At 41.9% G+C, this 16,446-nt stretch overlaps 2 long non-coding RNA genes across 2 annotated transcripts in view; both read left to right on the top strand.

Annotated features, from left to right (window-relative positions):
• Nucleotides 1-5,260, top strand: part of LOC144589312 (uncharacterized) — an 80,378-nt gene extending 75,118 nt beyond the window's left edge. Inside the window, exon 2 of the long non-coding RNA XR_013545366.1 lies at nucleotides 5,115-5,260. This is a non-coding gene — a long non-coding RNA (uncharacterized LOC144589312). The remainder of the gene's footprint in view (nucleotides 1-5,114) is intronic.
• The window catches only part of LOC144589313 (uncharacterized), a 225,269-nt gene that overhangs the window by 152,575 nt on the left and 56,248 nt on the right, over nucleotides 1-16,446 (top strand). The gene's annotated exons all lie outside the window — the stretch shown is intronic.

The raw sequence follows: 16,446 nt of genomic DNA, 5'->3' as shown, positions 1-16,446 counted from the left end.
TCAGATTTCCCTAACTCCACCCCCATCCTGCAGCATGTACCATATGAACTGCAGTGTCAAACGATGTATAATGGACACTGCATAGCTCCTGAGGGATCCTATCGTTAACTGAATCCCCTGTGGGAAGGACAGGTAGTGGATCAGTCTAAATTCATCTGGAACCTTTTTTGGCACTACTCCAAGTAGGGATACCCTTAAATGTGGCACTTGTGGGGTAGGAAATGGACCCAACACTTTGCATTCCACCACTGCTTTACCAGTTTTCCCCTAACAATAGTTTCCTGACCCACTACTGATCTCAAATTTTTGGTCAAGGTGGCCACCTTATCCCCCATGGCTGGAATCTGAAATCCCCACTTAAACCCTTCCAGCAAATACTTGGCTGCCACCCTATCTGGGTAGTTTTGCAGTCACCTTTGTAAAACTTGAACCTTAATTGGGCTGGGGTCCTTTTGGAGGATTACCAGAACCTGGAGGCAGCTTCCTTGTGCTTCTGCTGTCCCTTGCCCTTGCTCCCCCTGCTCTACCTTTCAAACACGTGGCTGCCGTAGGGGGTCCCCCACTTGTGGTGCATTGGTGACAAAACCTGCAGGGCCGTCTGTTACAAGATCCACAGGCATTGGATTCCTAACATACCAAATGGGGTTGAACTGACTGTCCCACCCAAGAGTGGGAAGAGCCTGGCTGACTTCACTAGGTGTCCACTATCAAACATTTCCCCCAGGATCGGCCATGCAGGGGCCATGTATTGGAGCCAAAGCCCATAATGTGGCATGTCCCAGTGCATATTAGGGTGCAGCACTACTCTCCTACGGAAGACTTCATGATAAGAAAGCCACACATGCACTGGGAAATCCACATACGCCTTGTATATCAAGTCCATTATTGGATTAGAGAGAAGGCCCTTTTGGGCTAGGCTCTAACTATGATTCCAGCATAAATAAAGAATCCTGGCAACCAATTGGTTCAGCACCTTTCGGGCCTGTGCCTGTGCACCTTCGCCTTTTCCCTCTCATCCTCTTTATCTTTCTTCTTTTCTTCATACTTTCTATTCAGTAACTCAAAAACATCAACATACTCTTCTTTTCAATTTGTTTCAATAGTGGCAGGAAGGAGATGGTCACCAAGCGGCAATGACTGATCACCTTTGGGGAGTGCCTCCTGAGGCACTAAATTGTAACTAGTATTTGGAATATGTCTACTGGCTGACCGATCTGAGCTGAGTCTCGTGCATGACTGAGAGGCCACGCCTGACAATGTTGTTATGTTCTTGACACTGAGCTCCTTGCACCTGATTGACTCAAAGGCACCTGTAGACAGAATGACATTGCCTGACCCCAGACACCTCATGGCCAATAGCCTACATGTGTTGTGCCCAGTGTGACAGATAACTCACGTGGAACCGCCACCTTAGCTTGTGGCATGACCGGGACTACCCCACCTGGCACACTGCTACCTTCCTGTTGTGCTTACTCACTCGCTGTCTCAGCTGGTGCCTCCTCAGCTCACTGCACTGAAGCTGTGGGTTCCCTTCAATGTTTAACTGATGTAGATACATTCAATGGACCAGAGTGTTCAGTTATTTATTTATTTATTTTTAAAGAAAAAAGGGGGCTTGGGCTTTTTTCTCTCCCAAAGCACCTTAGAGATGGCATGGGGGTGGGGGTGGGCTCCAGGACCCCCCAAAAGCACCCTTATGCCCCTACCTCAATCAGTATTTATTTACTTATTTTCATTCATTTGTTTCTATTATTAAATTATAATTTTTAATACAACAGTCTTGGCAATACTGTCAAGGTTCCTAATAAAGTTTGCCCCAAAAACCCTGGGGTTCCTCGAAAGCTTGCAAAAACCACTGGTTGGGTCGAGCGGCAAAAGCCAAACCTCAGCGAGCCTCTTCCAAGCAGTCAAAGGCCGGGGAAGAGGACTGTGCAGGCAAGGGCAGCCTGCTTAAAGGCTCACCCTTAGCCCTGTCTACCATCCTCTCTGGATTCCCAGCAGGATCTCTCCAGACGCACCATTCCAGAGGGAACTTTCATTTAAATTCACATATTCAAATTAATATTAACAAATTTTGCATTAACAAATTAACACTTGAATGGGATGGAATAGATTAATGAGTGAACAAAGTGATATAGTTCAGAAATAGTCTGATTGATCCCTCTATATACGGTGATTAAATTGTGCACTGGATTTTCATTAGCTTTATAATCTTACAAAATATTCTACAGTTGTGGACATCTATGCATATGGATGGACTATATTTCATATTAAGGTGCCTTGTGAGGTGTAGTGGATAGAGTGACAGAGTAGGAGGAGACCAGCGTTCAAATACCCCTTTGCCCATGGACACTCCCTGAGGGAATAGAACTAGTAAAACCATTCCTTAAATATCTCTCTTACCTTCAAAGCTCTATTAGAGTCACTATAAGTTGGGTTCTGACTTAGTGCCACATAACTAATTTAATATTATGTCTTTTTGTCAGGGTGGGCTGGTTCTAGGGGTTTGGATGCATATCCCATCCCTTCCATTGAATCTGCCACTGCTGGGGAACTAATGGCAAAATAAGTACCTTTTCTATGGAAACAATGTGGGGGCTATGTGATGGGTTTCTGAAGCAGAATCATGCTCTAAGAAGCACTGTGCTCCTTAATAACCAATCAGCAAGAGTTCTGCTGGTCAAAGGCTTGTTATGGTACATTCATAATGGTAGTCAGCATAAACAAAAATAACATCAGATTTATGGCCTGATTTCATCTCACAGCTGGTAGCAGTTCAAATGTCTGGATATAGTGCTTTAATTTACTAATACCGTCTTCCTAAGGTAAATTATTTTACCAATTTTTTTTGTCAAATACAAAATACCTAGTTCTATATGGAACTAGGTATTTTGAAATATGTTGAAAATGTTTCCTCACAAGATTACTCTAGCTATATACTTGTTTTCTAGCACTTATTTAACACTTTCAGATGAACATCAAAGGCACCCAGAATGTGTCACATAGCATGCAACATATTTTCTGTTCTTAGTTATCAAATTTCTATGTGTTACTTATCAGTATGTTTTTAATTTAAGTATGCCATTAAAATTCACAGCTGTTTCAAGTGGAACATAAAGTCAGTTGAGAGGACAGATTTGTGGAATTTTGCAAAGAATTTCAAACACCCAGCTGTCATCATGCCATCCTTTGCACTTGGTATAAATACTTGCCTTCAGTACAAAACATTTTTTTAAAAAAAATATGAAGATGATTACATTGAATGAAACATTGTGTGCTGTTTAGAGTTATGTGGGATGTTCTCCAGTTGACAATATGGGAATAATTTCACTTAGACCGAGGAGTTTGTTGCTATGGGGAAATAAGCATGGCGTCACTCAGTGCTGTTACACTTGGCAAATAAACTCAGGAAATTCAGTGTGTTGGGTGCCTTCAGGAAGGTGCTAACTAGCTGTGGGGAGAAGAAAAGGAAATTTCTTTCCTTGTTATCTTGCAGCCTTTTCCTTGCTTATCAACTTTTAACTAGTACTTCCTTAACTTTGTAAGAAATTTTGCATACTCATTTCTCTTCTCAGGACTGTTATGTACAAAGAAGACTAGGGTGTAATATAAGAGATCTCGTGTATTGGTGCACATCTGAGTGTTCAAAACATATCTAGCAGAATCATGTTTTGTCTTTCACTCATATTCTGGTCCATGGTGTGAGACACTGTACAGTTTCTGAGTTTGCATGAAATGATATTCCTGAAGAGATGAACTGCAAAAGCTTCATCCAGATAAAAATAAAACTAAACTATGGAAATTTCTACACCGCTTCATATAAAGGATGACCTGGTCTCAGGGAGACTGCTGGTAGAAACCTGTGTTCTGTTAAATGTTGTTGAACTGTGATCTCAGGCATCCTTGGGGATTGGCTATGTTGCTTGGTGCTGATGAGGGTCAAATATCAACAGATGGATGGCATTCCATTGAAGGAGAGAAACCTGGAGGGCTTCATACCTCCAGAGGGGTGATTGTACAATGAAAAATGAGGCACTTGCATGTGTTAGGATTAGAGAGAAAGGTGGCATAGAAATGCAATAAATAAAATTACCGTAATATAAATATTTGGTTTGCATACTGGCAGAGTGCAACAGCCTCATACTGACCTCTTACAGAGTAAGAAGCACTTTGTTGTGATTGTGTTGTTGTTGCTTATGTGACCCTATGAGTGATCTTCAAAATGTTCTGTCCTCAACTGCCCTGCTCAGCTCTTGTAACCCAAGCTAGTGACTTTCTCTAGAGAGTCAGTCCATCTCATATTTGGTCTTTGGAAACGGTTATTCGCCAACAGCCACAAAACCTTTGTTTATTTTTTTATACAGGTAAAAATGATTTAAAAAAACAATAGATGAGATTATGCGATTTACTATGCTCCTTCATTCTTTTAGAACTTTGTTTTAAAAATCATGAGGGGTTATTTTTGTATACAACAAGGTTTTATGCATGATATTGAAAATATTTTTTTCATCCAAAATATGAGTGTTTTTGCAGATGAAAAAGTATTTGAGGGTAATACTAATGATGACAGGGGGGAAAAAGCTGGTCTTGAATCTTGCTGCTAATATTAATCTTTTTATTTAGCATGAGAAAATATGTAAGCATTCATTACATCCTTATTATGCAAACAATATTATTATTATTATTATTATTATTATTATTATTATTATTATTATTATTATTATTATTATTATTATTATTATTATTATTATTATTATTATTATTATTATTATTATTATTATCTATTTATTTATTTATTTATTTATTTGATTTATATCCCGCCTATCTGGATGAATAGACCACTCTAGGCGGCTTACAATATAAAATAAAACAATATAACACAACAAATACATAAATAGTACGAAGAACAGCTACAATAAATAAAAATAGAGAAAATATGGAAAGAAAGTCAAGAATTGGCTGGAGGGAAGGCCTGAGTGAACAACCATGTTTTTAATTGGTTTTTAAAATAAAATTTACTTTTTTTCTTGTTAATAAGTCAATTCATGAACAGTGCAAGAGGAAAGAGATTTGCAAATTATAGAAACCCCTAAAACTTACTCCCTTGTTTTCAGGTTTTCTAAGCACTTTGTTATAGAGGAGATGTACAGAGAAGAAACTGGAGGGAGACTCGAAAGAAAGAAAGAAAGAAAGAAAGAAAGAAAGAAAGAAAGAAAGAAAGAAAGAAAGAAAGAAAGAAAGAAAGAAAGAAAGAAAGAAAGAAAGAAAAGAAAAGAAAAGAAAAGAAAAGAAAAGAAAAGAAAAAGTGCCCACTCTTTTCTGCCTTGGTCAGACCTCAGCTCTGACAGTTTCCAGTTCTGCTCCTCACCTTTAAAAAGTGTGTCGATGAATCTGGAATATGTCTAGAGGATGGCAACCAAGATGGTAAAAGGTCTAGAAACCAAGCCCTATGAGAAATGATGGAGGGGGTTAGGTTAACTTCTAGAAAAGTTGGGCTGTCTTGTGGAAGATGGAACTGGCTTATTTTCTGCAGATCTAAATGTTAAGACCCAATTTAAATTCAAATTCATGGAGAAAAGAGATAAACTAAATGTTTCAAAGAATTTCTGACAGCTATTTGATAACAGAATTAACTAAACACAGATGGTGGTTGACTCTCCTTCACTGGAGGTTTTCAAGCAGAGGTTGGATGTCCAACTTTAGCTGTTGATTACCTTTTTCTTTAGTTTAGGGATTAAGTGTGGTGAAAATTCCCTTTTTTCTTCTCTCTCTCACTCTCTTTTGCTTCCCCCATAGGTAGAATTAAGGCCTAGTGATTGCTGATCAGCCTGGAGAGTTGATAATGTGTGGGTGTAATGGAGTATCAATGGTGACAGGGAGTATCAATGGTGACAGGGAGGGGGAGATATGGTGCTGGAGGGAGCATTGGCCATTTTAGGAGATCCCAGGTTCAGCACTAGGTTCTGATCTTGGGTTCTAATGGCCAGGTGCAAGGTTTTTCCTCCCTCCCTCCTCTTCCTACAATGGAGTGGGAAGCCTGTTAGTCCAGTGAGGGTGCTTCATATATACGGGTAATTACGGGCAGGGAGAGATATGGTGTTGGCGCAGTAGCGATCAAATGTAGAAGAACACCAGACAGATGTTTGAAAGCTGTCCCCTGTTCTAACTCTGCTGCCACCTGTTCGAACCTAGGTAACCAGCCTACCCAGCCTCCGTCTCTGTATGCAATCTATCCAGAGTTGGCCACAGTGATCGGCCTCCCTCTACTATTTCCTGTGACCAATTTGTGGCATTTAAAAAATCTAAAATAGAGGCCATTCACCGGGACCTTGATCACTTTTTACAGGCAGTAGATCGAGTAAGATGTCCAGTGCATCGTCTTGTGCTGTGAGGTTAACTTGCTTCCAACCTGTGACGTCCAATGAGGTGGACAGGGTGCTTGCACGCTGTTGTGCCACCACCTCCTCTTTAGACCCCTGTCCAGCCTGGATCATCAGAGCAGCCAAGCTGGTAACAACAGAATGGGCCACAACAATAATTACTGGGTCTCTCCAGGAGGGCATGGTTCCCCCTGCCCTCAAGGAGACACTAATTAGGCCCATTAGAAAAAAAACTAATTTGGCAGCGGACAAAATGGGGAATTATAGGCCCGTCACCAATGTTTCTTTCTTGAGTAAAGTGGTCAAGAGGGTGGTGGCCAATCAGCTCCAGTCCCTCCTGGAGTAAACTGATGCCTTTGATCTCTTCCAGTCAGGCTTCAGGCCGTGGCATGGTATGGAAACAGCATTGGTCACCCTGCAGGATGACCTGCTGAGGGAGGCCGACAAGGGCAATATGTCCTTGTTGGTCCTCCTCGATATCTCAGTGGCCTTTGATACCATCAACCACAGTATCCTCCTGGGGCAGCTCTCCAAGTTGGGAATTGGTGGCCTCACTTTGGTGTGGCTCCGTTCCTTCTTGGAGGACCATCCCCAAAGAGTGCAGCTTGGTGAGATGACTTCTACCCTGTGGATTCTCAACTGTTGGATTCCGCAGGGGTCTATCATCTCACCAATGCTGTTTAATATCTATATGAGGCCCCTGGGTGGGTGATCTGGAGTTGTGGGGCATGGTGTCATCAGTATGCTGATGACACCCAGCTCTACCTCTCCTTTTTTTCAACTGCACTGGAGGCTGTTCCAACCCTTGAATGCTGCTTGGGGACCGTTCTGGAGTGGATGGGGGCAAATGGAATGAGACTGAATCTGGACAAGATGGAAATCTTGCACATGGGAGGCACTGGCATCAGTGGGTTGGGAAACTCCCTCTCCTTTGGAGGAGTGACTCTGCCCATGAAGAGTGAGGTTTGCAGCTTGGGCATCTGCCTGGACCCGGATCTCACCATGGAAACCCAGGTGGCATCTATGGTCTGGGCAGCCCATTTCCATCTTTGGAGAATTGCCCAGCTGCATCCCTATCTAGATGTGGGGGCACTCACGATGCTGATTCATGCCTTCATAATCTCAAGAATAGACTACTTCATTGCTCTCTACGTGGGGCTACCCTTGAGGCTGATGTGGAGACTTCAACTGGTCCAATATTTGACACCCAGATTAATAACTGGGGTGAAGAAATTCTAGCACATTTTCCCCACTCTGCCCGCCCTTCATTGGCTATCAGTTCATTTCTGTATCACCTTCAAGGTTAGGATGATAACATTCAAAGCTCTAAATGGTTTAGGACCTCGGTACCTATCAAAATGCCTGCTCCCAGCCAGATCTGTCCATAATACCCATTCTTCACTGGCAGGGCAGCTGAGGGCCTTGACCTCAAAGGAGGCCCAGAGGGAAAGAAACTGGGCCTTTTCGGCAGTCACCTCCCATCTATAGAACAACATTCCCATTGAGATCTGCCTGGCACCCTCAGTGGATGGGTTCAAACGAGCATTGAAGACCTGGCTCTTCCATCAGGCTTTCCCGGAGCATTAAGATCTCAGCCTCCCTTTTATCATCCTTATTGCCATCCTCCCCATCACCCTTTTTACCACCTTGATTGCCACCTGTTTTAATTTACCCTATTTGGTTATGCTTTAATTTATTTTTAAATGTGTTTTAATATTGTTGCACATACAATGGTGCCTCGCATAGCGAGGTTAATCCGTTCCGGATTAACCTTCGCTATAGCAAAACATCGCTGAATGGATAAAAAAACCCATTGGAACGCATTAAACATTGTTTAATGCGTTCCAAATGGGCCGAAAACTCAACGTTCTGTGATGCTTCCTATGGCCGGCAGCCGTTTTCGTGCCCTTGTTAAGCGAGGGGAGAACGCGAAAACGCTGCACGCGGCCATTTCGGGGCTTCCGGTGGCCATTTTGGCTGCCGAACAGCTGATTGTCGGGGCTTCATTTTGCGAAGATCGGTAAGCGAAACGCTTACCGATCTTCCCAAAGCGAGTTTCGCCCTATCTAATCATCGTTGAGCGATCACATTAGCGATCCCCAAAAAAGGGATCGCTATGCGATTTTGTCGTTGTACGGTGCGCTCGTTAATCGAGGCACCACTGTATTGTTAGCCACCCAGAGTGGCCTGGTTGCCAGATGGTGCAGGGTATAAATTCAATAAATAAATAATAAATACATTACCTTTTGTTTTTATTTGTTTGGCCTTGTACAAAGTGAGCCTAAAGAAATGGTTCTAAGAGTAGCAATTTAAAAATAGGTTTGGGGAAGATGGCAAAAACACACTCAGGCCCATCTGACTAGCTGTCCACTCCCCATGAACTGGTTCTGATCACTTGCTATATGTGTTCGTTCTTCAGCTGACAACAACACATACATTTCAGCTACTTGATAGCTAAGGCACACACAAGGAATCAACTGCCTACCCCACAAGAGTTTCTCCCCTTGGGGGAAAAATATCTGTTTTTCAAAAACTTCATCTTTCCCCCTAATTAATTGAACTGGGATGCTGTCGAAGTATGTGGAAGGCATTTTAAGCAGGGCACTTACACAGAGAATTCAAGGTAGCACACCTCCACCTCTGTACAGCCAGAGGCTGGGAATTGGATTCCCCACTGTACCTCCTTGACAGGGGCTGGACTCAAGGATCCATAAGGTCCCTTCCAGCTCTGCACTTGAATGAATGGGAGTGGATTTGGGTTGCATGCACACATACAGATAAAAAACACAAAGAAGTTCAAGAGAAGCTTTATTCCAGTTCTTATCCTTGTAAAATTGCCAGATGTCAAGGCCATGGAAGATGCAGGTGTGATGCACATTTGAAATAAAATCAGTGTGTAAATCAATGAAGGAAAAAGGCATATGGGTTTTGCAGGTAACAGACCACAAGAGAACCCTTTGTGTAAGGCCTGAATTAATGCTGTTCACATGGCTTATGAAGCAGCCCAATGTGCAACCACCAAGTCATCTCACCTCAGGGGGAAAGGGATATTGAGGGTTATTGAACATTGCCAATTTCTACAGTGGATCAGATTGAAGTTATTTAGCACAGATGTTTCTGTAATTGTGACACTCTGGGAAAATCCACATGCTCAATAGCCCTCAAAACTCACACTTCCATCTGTGCAGCGTGAAGGTCTGCAGTTACTACACTCAGCGGCAATATAAAACATCCAGGAATACTGGCTCAAGATCTAGGGAAACGTGCTTTTTTCCCCTCCAAGCACCATCTGTTCTCATCTCTTCACCTGCATTTTTGTTTCTCTGTATTCATACTAAGCACAAAAAGGCAATTGTTTTGTGAATGTTGGTAAATATGTGCTGTTAAAGAATCATAAACATTTGTCAAACTCCTGTGGGTGAAAAGTAATATATAAAGAAGGGCCGGAACTAAACTGTAAATACATGCTTAACTCAATTGCAGAATTCCCCACCTCAGTGCACTGGGTCACATTATATGTGTTCAAATAGGATCACTGCCACTTTGCAAGTGTGCATCCAAGCAAGAAGGTTTTCTTACAAAAGGGCACTGATATTCATACTGATATATTGTGTGAAGAAGCAACAAAATCTCCAGCAATCTGTCACAGAGTTTTCAGGATGCTGGCCTTATACTGTCCCTCTTCCTTTCAGAAACTTATTTTTATAAACCCATCTTTCATTTTCTTCCTCTGCCTCCTCCTCCTCATTCCTGCCCCACCAAAGGTAGAACATCATCACAGCTATGCCTATGGATGGCTCTAAATCAGGCTTGTCCAACCCGCGGCCCGAGGGCCACATGCGGCCCAGGTCAGCTCGTAATGCAGCCCAGCACAATTTTTTATTTTTAAAGAAATTCCAAAGTTTCAAGTTACACTGCCGGCGCTTGCGGCCGGAATGTGGCTGGGGCATGTCACAACAGTAGAGGGGGGGAATGGAAAGGAAGGAAGGAGTGGGAGGGGAGGGGACAGGGGGGCTGTGTGACTGCATTGCACCGTAACCGTCAATAGGTGGACCCCCTCCCGCCCCATAAAGCCACCGGAGTCAAAGCTGGCAGCCTCTGCTGTCTGAGATCGCAGCTGCCGGTAAGCGCGCTTGGAGCGGGGCTGCGGAGGATGGCTAGGGCTGCCCCCCCCCATGCGGCCCAGACCAAATGTATGTGCAGCCCAAACCAAATTTTCATCTTCTAATGTGGCCCAGGGAAGGTAAAAGGTTGGACACCCCTGCTCTAAATAATGATGTTGCAGTGCATACAAAGCAGTTCCAAAGGTTGTTATTGTTGTGGGTTTTTCGGGCTTATTGGTCATGTTCTGAAGGTTGTTCTTCCTAACGTTTCGCCAGTCTCTGTGGGCGGCATCTTCAGAGGACAGCACTCTGTGCTCTGGTGTAGTTTGCTTTGGAGTGGAGTATTTATGTCTGTGAGATAGGCTTTTGTTCTTTTCTGGAGATGGGTGATTAGTGTGTCTTGTTGTGGGTGTATTGTTGTGATAAGGAGAAGAGATTACCTGTCACTGTGATTGATGGGTGTCATTAGCTGGTCTTTTGTGTGTAGTGATCCCCGGTCTTTGTGGCTGGGTAGAGTTCGTTGACCTTTTGCACGCTGTATTTTTGAGAGCTGAGAGCCAAGGTTTGTTGAGTTTCAAACTTTCCTCTTTTCTGTTGAAGTTATGCTGGTGCTTGTGGATTTCAATGGCTTCCCTGTGCAGTCTGACGTAGTGATTGCTGGTGTTGTCCAGTATTTCAGTATTTTGAAATGGAATTTCATGTCCAGCTTGTTTTAGGGCATGTTCAGCTACTGCAGATTTTTCTGGTTGTTTTAGTTAGTTTCAAAGGTTCTTTGGCACTGCATTATTTTCCATTCTGCACAACGACATTTTATTTTGGCTTCCCTACTTTGGTTTAAATGCTATATTTTTGTCTTTCTTTTTTAACACTAATGTCTTCATCTTCCCCCCCCCCCTTCTACTTTCAGGTTGTTAGTCATATCTACTGAGATCTTTGTTAGTTTAGGGCATATAGCATTTACATTTGAGCTAAATGATCAAGCATGTTTACTGATACCATCATGAATGCCTTTCTTAACAAATAGTGTAGTAAATCACACTAGAGTAGGTCCATCAACTTAATAGGATTTGGTAAGTCAACTCCTACATAGGTTCAATTGATTCAAGAGGACCTATTCTAGTTGGACATAGTTTAGAATAGTAAGACAACTAGAGCAGGCCCATTTGAATCAGTGGAACTTACTAATGAGTTGACTCACCAAATTCAACTGATTCAATGGGCCTACTCAAGTGTGACTTACTCAGCTAAACAACAGCATTCTATGTCTTATTGATAGAATTTGAATGTGATCTGGGAGACTGAAAATTTTTCTTTTCTCCAAGAGAATGTATTATTCATTCTCCACACTAATTTTCTGTTCCAAGTTTATATTTTCCAACAAAATCTCCACAAGGTACTTTCCCCGTCTTTCCCTAATTAAAATCCCCCATTATGAAATTCAGACCTTGTGTCTCCATATGTTTTACAGTCATTCTGAGCTCTTCACAGGATATTTCTATGCTTTATTTTTATTAGCAGTGAGGGCACATACTTGCATGATACTGATGTCATAGGGATTTCTTTTTCATTGCATAAGCATTACGTGGTTTAAGTATGAAACTAAGCTTGTAATGGCTGAACTTAAATCATTTGTTATTGTGACTTCAAAACTATAATTGTGCTGTGCATTATTACTGCCCAAATAAAACATGACATGCCCAGTATCTATGTAGGTGGATCCTGGCTGATTAATTTCACACACTCCAATGATCATCCCAGGGCTATAAGCAGGATGAGGCAACTGAGGTTTTAGAACATATAATGAAGACTAAATTTAAAGACAAAATTTCTCTGCTACCTCATCGAAAGCATCCGGAACTAGGACTGACCCAGCAACTTGGTCCACCATTATAGAAAAAAATGACAGTGGACCAGATCTTGGGGAAGTACAGAGTAAACTGGTTAGCATACTAAGCCTTCCTGAGGCAGCAGATGTGGGATCTACCTCAGTGAAGAAGAGATCCAAGGTCTACCTCAGTGACAGTGACAAGCAAACAGATGAGTGACTTAAGTGAGCTGTGGGTAGACCAGACCTCTCTCATTACAGGTAGGTTCTGAGGCTTAGTAGACCAATCTACTGTCCAAGATTTGGCAGAAGTGTTCAAGAGTACTTTGCACTGTCAAGTCAGAACCAATTTATAAAGATTCATAGGGCTTCCAAGATAAGTGAGATATTTAAGGAATTGTTTAACAATTTGATTCCCTCATTGAGTTTCCATGGCTGAGCAGGGATATTCCAGAGTCCAAGTCTGTCAGTCTATCCACTACACCACACCGGAAAAGCACCACTTTACATCTTAAAGAATACTAGGAACATATAATGTGGTAATTTTCCATTGCCTTCCACACCTCAGTATTATAGTAGATTATAAAAGCTACCATCACACTTGTAGTTTTCCATACAGAAGTGCAGTCATCATGTTTTGCCTTTGGCCCGTAGTTGATTTAGTTGGCTGATGCCCAGGTTTAGGTGGAGATTAGACATGATTTAGTCCTTTAAGTCCTCACAGGTCTCCTCATCAAGCTCCTTTGCATGAAGCCATTAGTTGTTGTTTTTTGATGCATCAAGTTAATTAACCAACACCCAGTATCTGAAGTGGCCAAAGTATATGGTAGCACTATCCATCAAAGTTAATCAAGGGACCAACTCCTCTGCAAAGGCCTTGTGTTGTTGTTTAGTTGTTAAGTTGTCTCCGACTCTTCGTGACCCCATGGACCAGAGCACACCAGGCCCTCCTGTCTTCCACTGCTTCCCAGAGTTCAGTCAAATTCATGTTGATAGCTTCAGTGACACTGTCCAGCCATCTCGCCCTCTGTCGTCCCCTTCTCCTCTTGCCTTCACTCTTTCCCAACATCAGGGGCTTTTCCAGGGAGTCGTCTCTTCTCAAGAGATGGCCAAAGTATTGGAGTCTCAGCTTCAGGATCTGTCCCTCCACTGAGCACTCAGGGTTGATTTCTTTCAAAATGGATAGGTTTGTTCTCTTTGCAGTCCAGGGGACTCTCAAAAGTCTCCTCCAGCACCACAATTGAAAAGCATCAATTCTTTGGCAGTCAGTCTTATTTATGGCCCAGCTCTCACTTCCATACATCACTACTGAAAAAACCATGGAATTGACTATGCGGACCTTTGTCGGCAAGGTGATGTCTCTGCTTTTTAAGATTCTGTCTGTCTAGGTTTGTCATCACTTTCCTCCCAAGAAGCAGGTGTCTTTTAATTTCGCAGCTGCTGTCACCATCTGCAGTTATCATGGAGCCCAAGAAATTAAAATTTGTCACTGCCTCCATCTCTTCCCCTTCTATTTGCCAGGAGGTGAGGGAACCAGTTTTTTTGATGTTGAGCTTCAGACCATTTTTTGCGCTGTCCTCTTTCACCCTCATTAAGAGGTTCTTTAATTCCACCTCACTTTCTGCCATCAGAGTGGTATCATCTGCATATCGGAGGTTGTTGATATTTCTTCCAGCAATCTTAATTCTGGCTTTGGATTCATCCAGTCCGGCCTTTCGCATGATGTATTCTGCATACAAGTTAAATAAGCAGGGAGATAATATACAGGCTTGTTGCACTCCTTTCCCAATTTTGAACCAATCAGTTGTTCTATATCCAGTTCTAACTGTTGCTTCCTATCCAGCATATAGATTTCTCAGGAAGTAGATAAGGTGGTCAGGCACTCCCATTTCTTTAAGGACTTGCCATAGTTTGCTGTGGTCGACACAGTCAAAGGCTTTTGCATAGTCAATGAAGCAGAAGTAGATGTTTTTCTGGAACTCTCTGGCTTTCTCCATAATCCAGCGCATGTTAGCAATTTGGTCTCTAGTTCCTCTGCCCCTTTGAAATCCAGCTTGTACTTCTGGGATTTCTTGGTCCTCATACTGCTGAAGCCTACCTTGTAGGATTTTGAGCATAACCTTGCTAGCATGTGAAATGAGTGCAATTGTACAGTAGTTGGCACTGCCCTTCTTTGGGATTGGGATGTAGACTGATCTTTTCCAATCCTCTGGCCACTGCAAAGGCCGTGTACCTACCACCAAATTTTACCCAAGTAAAAGTAATGAATTTTATATTCTTTATATTAGTAAACTTGTATTATCTTTGAAGCTTGATTAACTTTATCCTCCTGACCACTTCCCCATCTTCTGTTTCTCCCTCCAAATTTCACATTCTTCCCTCCATTTTAGTCAGTTAGAAGGACAGTAGAGTCTTGGGCAGCATGCAGTAGTGCCCTACTATTGTTGGAAACAGTTATGTCAGAAACAACGAAGATAATAGAATTTACTTTATTGTCATTGTAGTTTACAATGAAATTAAATGCCATCTCCAGTACAAATAATGATAAAACACACAAGAACATAGCATTCATAACATGAAAACATAGCACATGACACATAAAACACATCCCTCTTATTCACATCCACATCCTTCACATTCAATTTCCTAAAAATTAGAAAAGCAACAATTTTCCTTCCAATTGTTGTGTTGACAAGCCTTCAAAATCTGCTCCAAAGGACTGTCAAACTGGGATTACTTAGGTACAAAAAACTGGACGAAGTCCTATTAGACTAGCAATATCATGGTCGCACAATGTTGGATTTAACCCTTTGTTAAGTTTCAGTTTCTCCTTAATTGCCAGATTTCCAGGCTAAATCTTTGCTCCAGCCATGAGCACCTCATTTCCTCCTTCAAATGAACAAATTTTTGGATAAACTTTTAACTTTCTTGTTATGAACTAGCATTATGAAATCTCTTTGCATTTCTCAATTTCCAACTGACATTTTTATTCCATTCCATTCAGATACCAGACTGAGACACTTCTGTTTTGAAGTGAGAATCCACTGGACTGCAAGGAGAACAAACCTATCAATTCTAAAGGAAATCAACCCTGAGTGCTCACTGGAAGGACAGATCCTGAAGCTGAGGCTCCAGTACTTTGGCCATCTCATGAGAAGAGAAGACTCCTTGGAGAAAACCTTGATGTTAGGAAAGTGCGATGGCAAGAGGAGAAGGGGATGACCGAAGATGAGATGGCTGGACAGTGTCTGCGAAGCAACCAACATGAATTTGACACAATTCCGGGAGGCAGTGGAAGATAGGAGGGCCTGGTGTGCTCTGGTCCATGGGGTCACAAAGAGTCGGACATGACTAAACGACTAAACGACGATGACGATTTTTCTACTCATAGAATGAGTATGTTATTTGGTGTGGATTTTTCAAGTTTGCCCTTTGTACACATTTTTTTGTAATTTACACATTTTTCATATGGACTGAATAATGCTTGTGACATTCTTCAGATTATATAGTTTCAGTCATGCACATTTTTGAACCATAGGGAAGGGTTGTGTGCACATTTCCTTACTGAAAACACATTACAAGCCTCACAAATATATGGATTTCTAAGGCAAACTGCATTCCATTCTGCTTTTAGCCCCAGGAGATTTTGAAACTGAATCTTTCTAATTTTTTATTTTTCTGGAACTGAGCATCCAATACACTTCTTCACTCCCACTCTGAACAGCATCTGTAACAAATGAAGAGGCATCCATTTCATATACCTAAGAGTCAAGTGCAAAATGGGTGAAAGTTCCAATCCTTCACAATAACAAATGGAATTACTTCCCTCTAGATCACTTAAATTTTGTTAATTATTTGGTCCAGCAAGCCCTTTTTAGTATCTTAAAGATTACTATACTCCACATTTATGATAGAATGCTAATGCTCAGCTGATATCATGGCGGCTCTACATGTAAGCCAGAATACAGGAAAAGAAAGATGGGAAGAGAAATTAGTTCATATGTAGAGCCTTCAGGGTTAAAATATGTTATCCTCTATAAACAGTCAATAATGGCACAAGGAACAGGGGTAGTATGTTCCAGTATTCACAAATGGAATATATATGCTTACCTTAAAACTGAATAAGGCTTCTGCCTTT

The sequence above is a fragment of the Pogona vitticeps genome, chromosome 4 (genome assembly GCF_051106095.1).
Source record: "Pogona vitticeps strain Pit_001003342236 chromosome 4, PviZW2.1, whole genome shotgun sequence".
Classification (NCBI taxonomy): Eukaryota; Metazoa; Chordata; class Lepidosauria; order Squamata; family Agamidae; genus Pogona; species Pogona vitticeps.
The sequence above is the reverse complement of the archived record's forward strand: the minus strand, read 5'-3'. Positions and strand labels throughout refer to the sequence as shown.